Raw genomic sequence first — 13,399 nt, 5'->3', positions numbered from 1 at the left:
AACATTTTTCAACTTATTCTGTCAGGCCACTATTACTGTGTGTGATATGCAAAACAGACAAAACTACTGCAAGAAAACTATGTTTCACTGAATGGCAGAGAGACCTGCAAATAAAATGGAGTGCCAAGGTTGCTGCAGAAGGAAGAGGAGCAAGAAGGCATAGAGGGAGAGGAGGAGGGGGGCAGAGGGACAAGTAGGGCTGGGTTCGGGGAGTGGAAGGGGATGGGGCGTGTAGGGGTGGGGGTGGAAGGGGCGAGGTGCAGGACTTCAGGTGTGGAACTGGAACGGGTGTGATCTGGAGGCCTGGGCTGCAGTCCTGCCATGTGGCCTTAGCCTACGTGAGTAGGCAGCACTGGCATGGGCTCTGTCTAGAGAGGATTCAAGATGACCAAGGAGGAACCTCCTCCAAAATGTTTGAATGAAACAAACTTCAAAGTTATGGCACTTGATGAGTTAAATCTAAAATGGAAACAATATGAAGCCTGTGTCCCAACTCCAGAGGGCAAACACATAGATCTTAATTCTAATGGTGTAACTGTCTAAAAGGAGTCTATAGAAAACCTAAAGCAAAAACAGGAGTCTGCTCACAGGCAACACATCTTTGTAATGAGACTAACAACCAAAGAGAGAGATAGATGCAAGGGTGTGCTACTCAAATCCAGTACCTCAAGCAAGCCCAGCAACCTGGCAGTGCCCAACTGGGATTAACAAGGGGAGACCCAGTGATCAACTTGTTTTTTCCTAAAAATGAAAAGCGAACTGTAGTAGACGAAAGACAAACTGGGACAAGCCCAAAATGAACTGTGTGCCTAGAAATTCACACCTGACAGGTTAACAAATCATACTCCACAGTCAAGACTTGGCTGACAAGCCCCTAGGAGAAAGCTGTGGTGGGACAGCCAAGTACTGGTTTCCACACCAAGATTCAGATTTTTTGAGCCAAAAAAAAAAAAAAAAAAAAAAGCTGCATTCTTATACTATCTACCTTGTAATGGTTACTGCAAAGCTTACCAGATGAACCTTGTGTTTGGGCTTTTTTCTTTTCCTCGTCCCTTTGCTTCAGAGGCCTGATGGCATCAGACTACTCTGAAGAAATGGCTCCCTATGAAAACTTGCCCTTCTAGGACATGTAGTCACTTGAGAAATGTACCGTTTGAAGAAAATAGATCAGAAAACAGAAGTCTTAGGTTTGTAGCACACTATGCTTTCAGTTTGGAAGAATGAAAATCTAGAGATTTAACATTATGAATTGAATATGTAAAATTCCAGTAAAATGTGAAAATGAGATATGCATCACTCTTAACCTTGAGCTTAGTGACTTAGAGACACTGTTTTGCAAATAAGACTTGAACTTTGTGATTCAAGTTTAACTTAAAACTCAAATGAGGTAAATTGTACCTTAAAAGGGTTTATTTGCTAAATAAATGTAATCATCATGAATCAAACAATAGATGTCAGTCCAAGTAGTTCATATATTTAACCATTTAGTTTGGGGCTCTGATTTACTTTATTGAGTCTTAAATCAATGTGTTTTTAATCAATGATTTGTTCTTTGAATGTTTGTTAATGTTGTAGGTAATTTTATTGAAGACCAAACGAACATATAGATATGGTATCAAACTTCATGTTGAAACTGTTTGAAACATTATAAACATTCATTTCACTACTAGATTGTGTAAGGATATTGGCTGTGATAAGGCTGTGTTGTTATTTTTCAGTAGTGAAATTAGATCCTCCTTCCATTCAACAAGCACATTTTGAAAGAGCATTGCTATTGGTGTTAATGGGAGAATGTGTTTCTTTCATTGTACTTGGGCCTTTTGTATTGCACTCTTGATATTTAATTAAATATGCCTTGAAAAAATACAAGAAACTACAAGAACCATATCCTTTATGATTATAAATGCAGATTATAATCAGTAAAAAAACTCACAGACTGAGTCTAGCAACATATGAAAAGGATTATATGCCATGATTAAGTGGAGTGTATCTCAGAAATGCAAAGTAGATTTAAGATACAAAAGTCCATCAATGTAATCCTATATATCAATAGAATACATGATAAAAGCTATGTGATCGTCTCAACAGATATGGGAAAAGCATTTGAAAAGTGCTGTGCCTTTTCATGATCAAACTATTTCACAACTAGAAGTACATATGAATCTTCTAAGTCTAAGAAAGTAATCTGTAAGACATTCACAACTGATAGGATATTTAATGAAGAAAGACAATGTTTCCTTGTAAAATCAGGAAAAGAAAATGATATCCATTTTTGCTACTTCTACATAACCTTTTATTGAAGATTCTAACCAGGGCAATTAGATAAGAAAACAAACCAAAATGCATTCAGATTATAAAGAAAGAAGTGAAACTATTCTTATTGGTAGGTAACCCAATCTTGGATACAGAAAATCCAAAGGAATGCACACACACACAAACACACACACACAAATTATTTGAACTATTAATGAAGATCAGCAATGTGGCAGTATCCAAAATTGATTTACAAAAATCAGCTGTGTTTTCATCCCTAAAGGCCAGGGAATCAAGAGCAAAAATGAATTATTGGGACCTAGTCAAGATAAAAAAGCTTCTGCACGGCAAAGGAAACAATAAAAAACAAAACAAAAAAAAAAAAAAACACTAATAGGCAACTGACGGAATGGGAAAAGATAGTTACAAATGACATATCAGATAAAGGGCTAGTATCCAAAATCTATAAGAAACTCACCAAACTACACACCTGAAAAACAAATAATCCAGTGAAGAAATGGGCAGAAGACATGAATAGACACTTCTCCAAAGAGGACATCCAGATGGCCAACAGATACATGAAACGATGCTCAGCATCCCTCCTCATCAGGGAAATACAAATCAAAACCACACTGAGATACCACCTCACGCCAGTCAGAGTGGCTAAAATGAGCAAATCAGAGAACTCTAGATGCTGGCGTGGATGTGGAGAAATGGGCACCCTCCTACACTGTTGGTGGGAATGTAAACTCCTGCAGCCCCTCTGGAAAACAGTGTGGAGGTTCCTCAAAACATTAACAATAGAACTCCCCTATGACCCAGCAATAGCACTGCTAGGAATTTACCCAAGGGATACAGGAGTGCTGATGCATAGGAGCACATGTACTCCACTGCTCAGAACAGCACTCTCAACAATAGCCAAAACATGGAAAGATCCTAAGTGTCAATCAACTGAAGAATGGATCAAGAAGATGTGGTTCGTCTATGCAGTGGAATACTACATGGCAATGGCAATGAGAAAGAATGAAATCTGGCCATGTGTAGCTACATGGATGGACCTTGAGGGTGTTATGCTGAGCGAAATAAGTCAGGCAGAGGACAGATACCATATGTTTGCACAAACAGGTGGATTAGGAGGAACTTAAGAGGACCATGGGGAAGAAGAAGGGGAAAAATAGTTGGAGGGAGGGAGAGAGGCAAACCATGAGAGACTCTTGAATGCTGAGAACAAACTGAGGGCTGTTGGGGGTGGGGGAGAGAGGAAGGGGGGTGTTGGGCACGGAGGAGGGCACTTATGGGGATGAGCACTAGGTGTTATATGGAAACCAAGTTGACAATAAACTAAGAAAAAAAATCAGCTGTGTTTTTATATGCCAGCAATGAACAATTTGAACATGAAATAAGGAAACAAATCAATTCATAACAGTAACAAAAAATGAATAACTAGGAATCATTTTAACAGAGGAAATGCCAGGCTCATAACTGAAAATTTCAAAGCATACTGAGAGAAATTAAAGACCTAAACAAGTAGAGAGATATCCTTTATTTCAAGACTTAACACTGTTAAAATGGCAGTACTCCCCAAATTGATTTATAAATTCAATGAAATTCCTAAGTAATTCCTGCTAATGTTTTGAAGAAATTGAAAAAAAAAATGATCCTAAATTTTGTATATAAAGTCAAAGGACCCAGATAGCCCAAACTATCTTGGAAAAAAAAAAAAAAGAACAAAGTTGGAAGACACACATTTCAAATGATACTATAAAGTTACTGTAAAAAAGACAACTTTGCACTGGGAAAAGAATAAGCACATAGATCACGAAGTAGAATTAAAAGTCAAGAAATACACCCTATATTTATGGTCAATTGATTTCTGACAGAAGTGCCAAGACAATTCAGTGGAGAAAATAGTTTGTTCAACAAATGGTGCTGGACAACCAGATATCTACATGCAAAATAATGAATTTGGACTCACGCTTCACACAATACACAAAAAGGAGCTCAAAATGAATCATAGACCTCATTTAAATATGAAAAATTTTAAAGTAAGCATAGAAGTAAACATCCATGATTTTGAGTTAGGCAATAGTTGTTTAGGTATGGCACCAACTGCAAAAGTGACAAAAGAAAAACATAGGTAAGGAATTCTCACCAGCCAATAATAAAAAGACAAATGACCTAGGGTGCCTGGGTGGGTCAGTATGTTGAGCATCCAACTTCAGCTCAGGTCATGATCGCCTGGTTCGTGAGTCCAAGCCCCACATCAGGCCCTGTGCTGACAGTTCAGAGCCTGGAGCCTGCTTTGGATTCTGCGTCTCCCTCTCTCTGCTGCTCCCCCACTTGGTTCTGTCTATCTCTCTCTCAAAAATAAATAAAACATTAAAAAAGACAAATGACCCAATTCTGAAATGGACAAAAGATTTGAATCAACAATTCTCCAAATAAAATATAGAAGTGGCTTATTTTGGTTACCATAATGTCTCTAAGGTCCATGTTAGAAAGTCTTTCATTTTTGAGGCTGAACAATATTTCACTGTGTGTACATGTCACATGTTGTTTTTTCATTCGTCTCTTGAGTGGATAAGTCACTTCGGTTGCTTCCATCTTTTATGTATTTTGAATAATGCGGCTATGAATAAAAATGTGTAAATATCTGTCAAGATCCCGCTTTCGATTTTAGGGGGTGTATAGTCTGTTCAGGAAGCTATAACAAAAGACCATAAACTGGGTGGCTTAAGTGATAGTCATTTATTTCTCACGGTTACAGAAGGTAAATCCAAAATTAAGGTGCTGGCCAATTTGGTGTCTGATAAGGGTCAGCTCTCTAGTTCATAGCTTGCTGTCATTTCATTTGTGTCCTCCCATGACAGAAGGGAAAAGAAGCTCTCTGAGGTCTCATGTATGAGGGCTCTGCAAACACTCACGAGCAATCCATGTTAAAAATCATCTTATACTATAACAGGTGTGGGAACTTTCTAAATAATATGTGTCTATAAAAGCACAAAAGGTGAATTATATGCAAAGGGAACTATACAGAAATTTTAACAGAGATACTAAATAATAGTGATGATGATGAAGATGGTGATGATGGTCATGAAGATGTGGCTTCTAGTGATTTTAATCTTAGGTTTTTTGATAAAACTCACTGCATGTTTAAAAGCAGGGATGCCTGGATGGTTCAGTCATTGAGTGTCTGACTTTTGATTTCAGCTCAGGTCATGATCCCAGGGTCGTGGGATCAAGCCCTGCATCAGTCTCCATGCTGACCATAGAGCCTGCTTAAGATTCTCTCTCTCTTTATCCTCTCCCCTGCTCATGTTCTCTTTCTCTAAAATAAAACATATATATGTAATAAATAAAAATAAAAGCAAAGGGAAGCAAATGTAATCAATTCACTGAGCTCTCAAAATCTTATAGGTTAAATTATAAATAGAAGATGCTCCACTAGATTCAGTGTTCGGTGTCCAGTCAAAGCTTCATTTATATCAAGAATCTGTGGAGCTAGATGACCTCAGTATTCTGGGTGTCTGGTCACCATTTTGTTGATGTTGGGCTACAGTTGTGACAGTGGCTTATTAATTCCAATGTTCAGAGATAGAGTACAGCCAAGAGATTGTGCTCAAATTCACTATTTTCAGAGGTGATCTCTGATTTCATAAACATATCCATTTTCTGCTAAAAAAAAAAAAAGCCAAAAAAGCCAAAACCTAAATGGACTGTCTTCCTGTACAGAACCTTAACTGATATAACCTGAGTGTTTAAAAATATAAAATTAGTTTAGGGTAAGATATTACATGTTTTACATTTTAAAATATTTTACATTTTTATCTGGTCAATTTTGAACTATAATTTATAAAAGAACTAGTGTTCACATTTTACTAAATTTATGAAAAGCATTTTTCTTACAACATTATTCTTTTTTTTAAAAAAAAAGCTTTCTAGCTATTTATAGGCCTTCAAGAGTTTCATAAAGCTTGGATTGATTAAACAAATAAAAACTAAACCCTAACCTGAAAACCAATTTCAAGTGGTTATGTTGTCATGAATTTAAAATTATATTGTTAAAACAACTTTTCTCAAGGGTATACAATAACCTGAAATATCTAACAACATGAAAAGTTTAAAGTTAAAAGAAATCCAATTTCTTTTGGAAGGTTTTCTTCCCCCCTGGTTGTGTGGGATCCCAGAATTAAAATGTTAATACATATTATCATATTTTCATTTCCATTTGTGTTTTAGTGCAGTAAACATTTCTTTTAATCACAGTGGTGTTACCAATAGTACTATGTGATCTGGAAAATTGAGCTGTCTTGTTGATCTGAATTAATAAATTTTCTTAATGCTAATGATTACCCTATACCAGTAGATTGCAAGCACACACAGCATATTTTACTAATAAGGAAATACTGAAGAACAAGGTTGCAATGAGTAGAAAAATAAGTGAGACATGCTTTGTAAGAGAAGGATTTAAACTCTAAGACTTCTTTATATGATACACACACACACACACACACACACACACACACACACACGGGTCGGGGAGGGGAGGGGAGGAGGGAGAGAGAATCAGGTACTCCTTATCTATCAGTATATATAGAGAGATGTATAGCTATATATTTGAATAGATATAGACTGATATAGAACAAAGATACACATATAGATATATAGAGAGAGACACCCCCCTTTGGTATTCTTACAATGTGCATTTTAACGTGAACTTAATAATTCAAAACATGTATTTTTTCCGTTGTACTAAGTCAGTTGGCATTTTCACAAAAATTGGTAAATTTTAATTACTACAGCAATTAAGAGGATCTTAGAAAATACTTATAATGAGCTGAAGTCATATGTTTTTGTCACCCTGGAGCTTTAAGGCACCTGCCATATGTTGCCTTTAATAATTGCTACAGTCGCCTTCTCTATGCAACAGAAGTACTTATTAAGTTATAGTCATTTACATGATATATTCAATTGTAACTAATATGTATTTGAAAAATGTCTGGTTTTCTTTTTCATTTCATTTGAAGATACTTCTCCTCCTTTAGGAAAAAAAAGATCAAAAAGACAGTCAAAGAAAGTCATATGGGAAATAATGTAAGCAAACAAAAACAACCATTCTGAAGTGGTAATCAGAAAACCTGATTACCAGCCTTCATCTCTGTGGCTTGTGATTTGGGAAATAACACTTAACCTGTTCCAAACTGTCTCTTTCTTTAGTTCAAGTAGATTAACAGAGATGATTTCTTCTCATGTACATCATAAGCGTGAATTGTAGTGGAAAACGAAAAGATGAAAAAAAAAGGACTACATGTAAAAAATATATAAAGTATAAAATGAAATAAAAGTTTAAAGCATTTATTACACTTCTTCCAAGACAGTTTTGGAAGCAAAGAGACATTAATAATTTGCATGATGCCCCTCATGGTCAAGAGAAATACCAACGACTTCTCTATGGAGAAAAAGGAAGACATCCCAGTGCTTTTGCTCTCAAATTCTTTTGCCAAGAACATGAAGAGAAGACATCCATCCTCTGTCTTCTTGCTTCTGAACTTACCTCAGGCCCTAATGCTTCTAGAAGACAGAAACCTATTTTTATTGCAGACATTTAGTAAAGCTAATTGGTGCAATATTATATTATATACACCCCACCATACACATGGTAAATTTTAAGCCTTCTCAAAACATGCACCAAGTCTTATTTATCTTTGTATATATAGAATTTAAAAATAGGTCCCATATATAAAACATGCCAAATAGATATTTTTCAAAGAGCCCAGCAATTGAGGAGTAAAATTTATAGCTCAGATATTTCAGTTGTTAGGATAATGCTATTGATTTTATTTCTTCACTTATTTAATATTGCCCTAGTATATTTTCCTACAAGGAAAAGTGGTAGGTATAAAAGTAAGAAAAAATTTTAAGGATCTGAATATATTTTTTCTCCATAAAGACTGCACTCTATGGAAGTATACAAAAGTGTCTATTCCCACATACATTCACCAACATTGGTTATAACATTGCTTTTTATTATAAAAATCTGCAAAGCAAAATCTTGTTTGCTCTTGTTTGCTTTGCAATTGTCTTGTTGTTGGAAAAGTTAAGTATTTTATTGGTATAAATACTGATCTTTTGTGTTTCTTCATAACTTGCCAAATAACAGTTTTTAAGTTTATTTACTTATTTTGAGAGAGAAAGTTCATGTGTGAGTGAGGGGAGGGGCAAAGAGAGAGAGAATCCTAAACAGGCTCTACACTGTCAGTGTGGAACCCAATGTAGGGCTTGATGCTGGGCTCAAACTCATGAACCACAAGATCATGACCTAAGCCGAAATCAAAAGTTGGATGCTTAACTGACTGAGCCACCCTCCTGCCCAACCTAACAGCATTTTATTATTATATTAAATCAATAATATTTTATACTCTAACTCATATTACTGTTATCATTACATATCAAAGATATATAATACTGTTTTGTTTCTCAACTGCAACCTGATGAGAACCCCAAAGCAGAACTCTAACCCACTCCTAGATTCTTGGTACTGTGAAAAGGTATGAGACAAGCAGTCCTCAGTTTGCATGGTTCTAATATGCACAAATATCAGTTACTGTCGTTTAGTTAAATAACACTAGTCCCCCAACATCACAGTTCAAATTACAGTTACCAAAGTACACTAAATATGACTAAATACAGAACATGTAAACTTTCCTGCTAGTTCTTCAGTTCATAATTCTCTATGGAAACACTTTCATGATTAATTGTCATTTTTTTCAAACTCCGTCACTGACTAGTTACTGCATATCTATTACTCAGTTAATTCATGGATAGCAAAGCAAGTAGCTGTATTGTTTCTTTGTGTCCTAGTGAGATAGCTACATGGTAATTTACAAAAATTGGTAATCAAAAGAGGGAATGACCCAACAAAGCTGAAAGTGCAGCAAATAAAAAAATTTAACTATTTGCTGGTGCTTTGGGAATAACTGCAGAATTCAAACCAAATGTAAATGGAATTGTAGAAAAGAAAGAAGAAATCACAGAACAAGTCCTACATTTGCTTTATGATCTTCTATCACCGTTTTTGAAATTCTTAATAATTTTTTTCTTTGAACTTTTGCTTTGTTAATGAAGTCTCATGGGACAATGAAATATGCATGTGGCCAGAGGAGATTCACACAATATGTGCGCCCTCCATTTTTTGCTGCACTATTTGCAAACAGCCTTCACGAAGTCCCTTGCATAGAGAATCATGGTGGATCTTTCATGGGTGGGAATTCAGCAAGACTCAAATAAGTAAAACTTAAGCATATATTTCTGAGATTGAGAAAGTGGTGGTGCTGATAGCGCAGAGAGGCCAAACTTTTTGTATGGACCAGAATTTCTTTTGAATGCAGAAAGAAAGCAATGGTGTTTTAAGGAACTCTGTGGCAGCCTATCTCACTAGTGTTAATTCCTTGTCTTCACTTATGCTGAAATGATGACATAGATGGAAAGGGAAAAATACAGCAACTCGTACATTCTCACTTCAGTCCTTTCTTACTCATCAATAAGCAAAGGATAAAGGGGTACCTGGTGGCTCAGCCGGTTAGGTATCTGACTACAGTTCAGGTAATGATCTCATGGTTTCTGAGTTCAAACTCCACTTTGGGCTCTGTGCTGACTGCTCAGAGCCTGGAGGCTGCTTCAGATTCTGCGTGTCTCTCTCTCTCTGTCCTTCCCCTACTTGAGCGCTCTCTCTCTCTCTCTCTCTCTCTCTCTCTCACACACACACACACACACACACACAAATAAACATTAAAAAATAAACTAAGGATAGAGGGTATGGATACATGAGTGCATATCAGGAAGCGAAATAAAAAATACTTGAATTAGTTTGTAGAAGTACTTTCAGTAAGAATGAAATGCATATCCGTGTAAAAACTATGAAATATGAATTGTACAACTGCTATTATTCCTTATGTTCATTAAATGACCTCATATAGGTTTTTCAACTAGTATTGAACAAAATAAATGTGGACAGTAAAATTTATTTAATAATTAAAAGTGTTATTTTCTTTACTTAGAAAGATATTAATTAGCAAATACAAAAACACTGCAATACGTTGAGAGAGAGAAAAAGAAAGAAATACTTTATATATTATTACCTTTAATAGAACATCTTTTCTTCTTTTGAACACACACTTTAGTCCTACCTTCCCCACATATTTTCGTTTTACCCTGGACCCTACCTATGATGTACAGTTACATGGCTACAGAATGCAATGAAGTGTAGGAAATATAGACCCTTTGGGTATTCTTGTGCCCCAGACAAACTGGAGATGAGATTTTACTTAAGAAACAGCATTCACTTTTAGGGGCAACTGGGTGGCTCAGTCGGTTAAACATCTGACACTTGACTTCTGTCCAGGTCATGATCTTACAGTTCCTGAGTTTGAGCCCTACATTGGGCTCTGTGCTGTCAACAGAGAGAGATTCTGTCTCCATCTCTCTCTGCTCTCCCACCCTTCTCTCTCTCAAAATAAATAAAAATAAGCTTTGAAAAAAAAGGAAAATAAATAGCATTCACTTTTAGAGTGGGTCATTAAAAAGAGGTAGGTAAATTCATCCTAAAAAGTCACATGCTTTCCACAAGAGGCTTCTTTTAATTTTCTCTGGAAATTTAGAATATTAAAAGTTAATAATCGAACAGACTGAGTAGTGATACCCTCGGTTCATAGAATGTTTATCAGAATACTATGGTGCTAATCTAACCTGTTTCCCCTTCCACAGGTAATGCAAGAGGAAGCAGGCTATTGTAAACATTTACAATACCAGTGTAAATGCAAATAGGATGCATGGGGGAAAAATCATACTTCCATATGTTTTATGCCATTAAAGCAGTTTTGTGTATAGGCTGTATAATGAAGAATCTCAGTAGCAGCATCATTCAAACTAAGTGCTAAAGACTGTTTTCTAATTCACATTCACATACTCCATTCAAGCGAGTACCAGAGCCATCCTAAATCAAGTGTCATGCTTTTTTAAAATATATTTTTTCCCTTAAGAAGTCCGTTTTCACACATGCAAAAATTCCTAGCAACTTACTGAGTTTTTACTATCAGGTGCTATTCTCTAGGTGTCTCGGTTTTTAAACAAAGTTGGCCTCAACTAAAGAAATAAATAAAAGGGAAAATAAAAAAAAAAATAAAACGTCCAAAGAAATGAGTGTCTTATGTAAGTATTCACTTATACACATGTGTAGTAGGTGCAGAAACTTCGCGTTTATTGAAGAATACAGAGTTTTTATCTTCTTTATACTATGGTGTGATTTAAATTATTCTTTTAGCCTGATATTATAAGAGACATTCCAATTCCCAAAGCTTTGACATCTGTGCTCTTTGCAAACCTTTGCCCAATGTTTTTATTAACTCAATTTAATGGAACCTTTTTTATGGTGACCTTAAGAATTTAATAACTCCTCAATGCAAGGACAATACCACCTGCAGGCTTCACTGGGATTAAACCGTGGTAGTTCAATATGTCTGCTGGAACACATTAAAGAGAAGAAAGGGCGGGGGTGGAGGGGGGAAGCAGCAACACAAATCAGGCACTTCCCTCCAACTGACAAGTTCCGCTACTGTTTATGACAGTCAGTCTGTTCCAGACACGTGTCGAAAATTTCTGTGGTTGCTAAGGCAATATGCAGTTCACTTGCAACTCCTTAATAATATTAATCTAACTTTGATCATGTCAGATAGGCTAGCGATCTTCAATTCCAAAGTGTCTCTCTTCCTGACAGGCACTATGCATATCTTATAGCTACGATCAATATGTTATTAGTCAACAACCTGACGCTAGCCCATGAATTAATCCCTTTCTGTCAACCTAGCAGTTTCCAGTCTTTGTAACCTCATCCTCTCAGTATGGATGAGACCAGGCTTAATCCAATTAAGGTAAAATTAACTTTTTTTCCTTGTGGTACTCTCCATCTATGTTAATTCAAAACTCCGAGGACAGCTGCTCCAAGCAAATAATTTTATGCTTGACCTTTTATGTGCAAGATTAAAGTGGTATAGATGTATGCAAGGGGAGTCAATGAGCTGTCGCTCTATTTTCACCCTCCTTTAACTTCCTAGTAGTGCTAAAAAAAAATTCAACTGAACACACAGGATTGCTAAATGACAGTGATATATTTATTTGAGTTGCGAAAAGGACTCTGTCACTTTAGCTGTGTGTTTAGTATATACGGTATCTTTGTCTTTTTGAAAGGTAAATTAATAAGTGGTGACAGTATTCTGGGCAGTATTGTAGATTTGACAAGCCAAGGGTGTTCACAGTCTGCGATATGCAAAACTAATCATTTATATTCCTGGTACTTATTTGATACAGTGACGCTACCTGCTAGGAAAAAAAGCACTGATGGGAAAGATTACTTCTTTTTGAGCCAAGGCATGGATACTATCTCTATCATTTGACCAATACAAAGATTATATTAGGATAGTACAGCAGGCTTCATTCTTAAGAACCTAGCATGCTTAGCTTTGAGGCTTAGTAGCTATCATGCTTTAAAGATTGAAGATCTAGTAATCCGCAGGCCAACATTTGAAAGGAGTTTGTCTCCTGGGCAAAATTGTTTCCATTTTATATCTCTTCCTTCCTCTTCCAGCCCATCCCCACCCTCACCCCTTAACTGGCTTTGGTCTCTATCTAACCTCCTTTGAGGCATTTAGGGAAATCTTGCTTTCCTCTGCAAATAAAATCTGCTCTGAGTAAATGATATATGACAAGTCATTTCCACTTCTGGGTGATTTTAAAGAAATATATCGTCTCTTCGCAGCTCTGTGAGAATAAAAGTCTTTGACCCTGCTACAGAGAAGTAAAATATTGATAAGGAAGAAATGGAAATACTTTTACTTCAGCAAACTCCAAATATTGTTTTTTGTTTATAAGTGATAGTTGCTAAGAACTATAAGAAGCAAAGATTCTACAAATAAAGAGCAATGCAAATGGTCAGAGCTGAGACTAACAAAATACTGCATTTATATGACAGTCCTTACCGCAGAATCCCAATGTGTATATAACCTGTATGTTTGTTATCAAGTTTTTTTGATTGAAGTAAATTAACATAAAGTATTATAGTAATTTCAGGTGTACAATTTAATTCTATATTATA

The 13,399-nt window shown here is 36.1% G+C and overlaps 1 pseudogene; it reads left to right on the top strand.

Moving 5' to 3' along the window:
• The first annotated feature begins 384 nt into the window (after nucleotides 1–384).
• On the top strand, nucleotides 385–1,124 carry LOC120225609 (annotated as a pseudogene).
• The last annotated feature ends 12,275 nt before the right edge of the window (nucleotides 1,125–13,399 follow it).

This window comes from Hyaena hyaena, unplaced genomic scaffold (genome assembly GCF_003009895.1).
Source record: "Hyaena hyaena isolate Hyena2069 unplaced genomic scaffold, ASM300989v1 scaffold_1445, whole genome shotgun sequence".
Classification (NCBI taxonomy): Eukaryota; Metazoa; Chordata; class Mammalia; order Carnivora; family Hyaenidae; genus Hyaena; species Hyaena hyaena.
Note: the sequence above shows the minus strand (reverse complement) of the source record. Positions and strands in the feature narration are given on the sequence as shown.